This window comes from Ambystoma mexicanum, chromosome 11 (genome assembly GCF_040938575.1).
Source record: "Ambystoma mexicanum isolate Mex_15411 chromosome 11, UKY_AmexF1_1, whole genome shotgun sequence".
In the NCBI taxonomy this organism is placed as follows: Eukaryota; Metazoa; Chordata; class Amphibia; order Caudata; family Ambystomatidae; genus Ambystoma; species Ambystoma mexicanum.
The window spans coordinates 930,647,390-930,652,804 of NC_090934.1; positions in this window are offsets into that span (position 1 = coordinate 930,647,390).

Genomic DNA, 5,415 nt, shown 5'->3' on the forward strand with positions numbered 1-5,415 from the left:
ACCTCTGACACTACCCCATTTTGGCTACAGACTTTTATTTTAAATAAGAAGAAAATATCCTCACTGTCCTTAAGTAATTTCCCCTATCCCGTGCCACAACCTACTTCTATCCCTCACACTACAACTAAAAGGTAAACTAATAGAAAGTTCCTTCTTTAAGGAGCAAGCTCCCTTCTCCTGCTTCTTTGATAGTGTTCAGAAAGAATGTTCCCTAAGAACAAAAAACCAAGGGGAATGACTCCCTTGCCCTGGCTTGCAGGTGTCAGCCAGTCTTTACGCAATTTTCACGTCCAAGAAAATGACTCCCTTCTCCTGGTATGGATCTATACAACATCCAGTAAAACCAGAGGTAATGACTCCCTTCCCCTGGTGTCTCTGCGTTCCGGACCAAGAGAATGCCTCCCTTCTCTTGGTGTGACTTACAGTGTTCACAACAAGGCCAGGGGGAATAACTCCCTCCCCCTGGCATCTTTAATATCACTCCTGCTTAAATACCAGGAGAATGGCTCCCTTCTCTTGGAATGGCATGATGCAGTTCAAAGGATCTATGTGATCACTATGCCGCTGAAAATGACAACAAAGAAAATGGTGAATACATAGATCACTTTTGCCGCATCCCCATACCGGCTTCCCCTTTTTCTCACTACTCCCGTCTATCCCTGCAGCGTCAGTTCCCTTTCACTAACGTGGGTCAGAACTTGTACTGCAGAATCCTTTTTTGAATTCTTTTTTTTTAACTTTATTGTCCCCTGCTAGCCATGTAACAGAAGCAGGGGACAACCCCACAACCACCGCTCCCCTTGTTCAGTGTAATGGAAATCAGAATTTTTTATGCCGCCAAATGCGCACTAAAAATGCATTCACCATTTTTAAATCGACATTTTGGGCCAATACCCTGCTCAACACTACGCCAAGGGGAATGACTCCCTTCCTCTGGCATCTTTATCAAAAATACCTGGTTTGGTACCAGGAGAATGGCTCCCTTCTCCTGCTATTGCTGGATACAGTTCTTTCTCACTGCTTTCAGTTTTGTTGCACACTTTGTGACTCAAATCTATGGTTAGCAAAGTCCCAAGTGTTGTTGGCATCCCAGGCAATTCTCTGGTGATCAGTGGTTTTCTATTTCCACAGATGCATTCACTATCTACTCTTGGGTCCCAGACCCTTCTCTGGTGATTGGTGGTTTTCTCTTTCCCACTGTGACAAGGAAGATTTCATCTGATGCTTTCAGTATCTACTCTTGGGTCCCAGGCCTTTCTCTGATTCGTGGTAGGGTCCCTGACCCTTCCCTGGTGGTCAGTGGGTTTCTGTCTGCCAGTGACATGAGGAAGATGGTGCTGGAGGGATGACAGACACTGGCTAGGCCCAATAACTGCTTCATTCTCACTAGGCGTCTAAAAACTGCTCATGCATCTCTGCCGCCCACTTCCACATGCCCACTCGGTGTCCCATACCTTCCCTTACCTCCTCAGGGCTCTAGGTACGCCACAGGGACTTCCTGAGACCGGGATCTGCTTTGTGTGCTCTTCAGGATTCTCTCTTTTATCAGGATCCGCAACATGGCGTCTCCCTGCAATGCTCACTTTCTTTCTTCTGTCGGTCGTGAACTTGGTTCTGCACCGACAGACCCAATGGAGAATTCACACAGAGCTCACTAGCGTTCTGCACGTCTCTCTCCTGTTGGACCGCCAGCAGGATTTGATTCTCCCGCACTGGAGATTTCCTGCACCTGTGTCTTCTAACAGCTGCGCTTGACTCTGCGGGCAGGCTTTTCTTGTCTGATTGTCATTTGTTGCTCTTCATACTTTGCATTCAGTTCCTCCCATGCGGTTTACACGAGTCCTTTAACTCTGTTGATGATTGGATCTTCCTACCTCCGCTGGGCCAACTTGTACTAGTATAAAATACAGTCAATGATCTTTATGTCTCCCGTGTTCTTCCTCGTTCTAATACTTTTGGTGTTATGTTCTAGGTCACAGTAATAAATAGTTTTGCCTTCAATGTAGTGGCTCTGAACACTAGGGAGGGTTAGGGAATTCCAGGGAGTGATGACATTCTGTTGGCTGAACCCCAGGTGATCGTCTTTGTCCCCAGTGGGGGAGTCCCTCCCGAGGATGTCCTCCTGCATTAAACCACCCCTTGGGGCACTATTGGGTAGCGACCGTACCTCCCTAGCCCCATGGGAAAGGGCTCCCCCTTGCGGAGGCGTAACACCTTATGAATCGCTACAGCAACATCTTATGACGAGGACTGCAGGACTTCGTGAGCTAATATTTTGTTCCATCTCTGCATAGAATTTTATGTTAGTCCAATAAAAGGTATAAACATCTACAACTTGTGGGATTATAATACTGGACTAACATGACATCTGCCTTTTCTTTGCACTTTTTAGGTCTGTGAAACCGTGGATACGTATCTGGTGAAAAAGCCTTATTCACATGAAGAGGGGCAGCCATTTCAAGGCACAGGCAGCAGCAAGTGCAATTGGAATCTATGGTCTCACAGCAAGGTGCCAATGCCTGCTGAGGCAGTTAATAATCTTTCTTTGCGTGGTCTCAGACAATCATCGGAGTTTCTCAGCAAAGGCTCTCATTTCTTCCCAATACAAATCCCAACAGTTTAAATCTAGTCAGATACCAGGATAACCTATGCGTGGCTTGAAACCCTGAGGGAGGAGACAGGAACTGCAGACAGTTCCACACAGAACTCCCCTGGATAATACACAAGATGGCAGGCAGCGTCGCACCCGGAAGCTTGAATTGAGAAACACGACGAGTATTGTCATTTGTATGGCTTATACACCTTCACATTGCTCTCGCTGCAAAATTGCAGCTTCAAATTTACCAAATAGGCTGAAAAACAAAATGAAAAACTACCCGCTGTGGTGACAAGAGCAAAGCCCACGGGCTGCTCTGGTTAGGAAGTGGAGGCAGTGGGGCAACTGGCAAGGGACTCATGTAATAAGTGGATGCTGTCGGTTCTAAGCCAAGAGTGGGGCTCACCATTGGTCTACACGGGAAGGCAACATGCATTAACTGTGCACTGGCTACACACATCCGTGAAAAGCCCATCAAGAGCACCAGACCTTTCAGCCTAGAAGCAGAAAACCCCACCTCCGGCCTAGGTCTGGTTGCAGGATATTTCAGCCTGCCTAGTACGGTTCGGTTATTTCAAATAGGGCAGTTCAATACATCCTGGGAGACAAAGGTTTCTGGCTGCATCTAAACCACACACATCTAAATCGCATCCGGGAGGTAAAATGAAGATTCTGGTCCCAGGTCTTTGGGTACCTCAGTAGAGTAAGCTGGAAGATGAAGTGAGTTTATATTGCTCATAGCAACCGACACCAATTGCTTAGGAGCAAATCCCCAAATCCCCGTTAACCATGAAATGAGGAACACTGTTCCCATTTGCTCACTGTACTGGGACCACTGCACGGTGGTAGATTGTTTATGTTTTCTACCATTCGAATTGGACTCCATAGTCTGTTACTAGGTGCTTGCAGTTTCCTTCTCTTTTGAACACCTCCGCTAAAAACTTCATTGTGGTTTTAGTCATGATCTCTCTCATAAATTTTAACTCAATCCATTTTGATATGCCACCTACCTTTGCGAGGTAATTTTACGAGGCACCGGGGAATCACCCTTGATAAATGAGCCCATACATATTGAGGCATATTTAGAGGCTTCACACTTTAACCGAATACTTTTGAGAAGCGTTACTGACAGACGGTCACATTTTCTTCTTACATCTGTATATAGATGTTTTGAGGAACTGCACACATACAAATCGATAATTCAAGCGCATCAAGCTTAGCCTTGAGGACGACCTATGGTCGAAACACATGTCGACTGCATTCAGACGCATACTACATGACTTGAATAAATCACTTTGCTAAAAAGAAAAGTATTGGATTTTGGAGGAATTTAAACAGAGAATAAGGACAATATAACTCGCTATGGTAGTATTATGAACTTATTTGCCCTGTGCGAATCACCAACCCTTTACCAATTAATATATCTCCTTTTTGGAGTCTTTGGGCAGAGCCTCCAGGTCATTGTGTGACGCTGCGGACAAGGTTGCATATATTCATAAACAATTATTGGAGAGTCAAAATGCACCCACCAGCGTTTCTATCCCACCCATTATAGTTTCCATCTACCAGAAAGTTTGCATAATGTTGATGATCTTGCAAGTAGTCTATTGTTCCCACAAACTCAGCTCCTACTTGAGTCCATGATTCGTCTTGCCACGTAACATTCACAAGAGGAGTGGGTCAGGCCATTGACGTTTTGTCACGTTCTTTGAATACTATGCAGTTGCCAACAAGGCTCTGAACCTCTGAGCCCATTTCAGGCCACCAACATTGTTCTCTTGCTCAGCATGTCATCAAGGTGGTTCATGGGTGTCCTCCGCGCGCCTTGTGTGTAATTCTCGTTTGAGTGCATTTGGGGGAGTTATAACTTCAACTCTCATCGCTATCCCATAGCGAACCTGTTTTTCTGCTTACACTTAGGAGCTTTACATCACCCAACATAATTTCAGCGAAAACATTTATTTCTAAAAACACATGTCTGTAAAAAGACATAGAACCCTTAAAAGCACTTTACTTTCTTGATTTACTGAAAGCACAGAGTCATTATCCTGTGGGAAACCGAGGCCACCGAGCACAGTCCAAAGGGCATCCTGATATATTGCTGTGTGTCAACGGCGTGATGAAGGCTTTTTTTTATTGACAATTAATCTTTACTTGTGATATACCCAGCTGATTTCTATATTTGAAAATACCTTGGCCTCTCACAGTGATAGAATCATCTCTCTGATGTTTGGAAACGGAACGTTATTGCTTAACACTTCCTGGATTAGTACTATATGGTCAATGGACATTCCTTTTTTTTTTTCAACAACTTTTTAAATCTGGATGCAGCAGTTTACAGTTTTCGCAATTGTGCAGTGACAATGGCATTGCTTTTAACCCTATAGTTTCCCTTCCTCCCACCACCCCTTATGCCGTTGTTCTGGTGACTTGATCCTTTTACCTTTGAGTTCTTCCCTTCTCACTGCCCCTCCAACTGCTCCTAGGGCCGTAGGGCGAGTCTCGCTTGTCGTGGCTGGAAGGTCAGGGCTGGGAAGGCTCTGTCATATTCCAAGACTCAGTCCCAGCAATCTGTGAAGCGGGGTAATGTCCCATCTTTGGCCGCTGTGACCTTTTCTGCCACCAGAATGTCCCAGACCTTGGTCCACCACAGGGGAAGAAGGGGACCTTCCTTGGCCTCCATCTGCGGGCGAGTGAGATCTTGGCCGCTAGTAACAGCTGGGTAATCAGTTTTGTGGTAGGTCCATATCTTGGCTAGCAGCCTGGCACCGGGGTGCCCAGAACAACCACCTCTTGCGTCAGCGGCAGCCTGCGGTGGG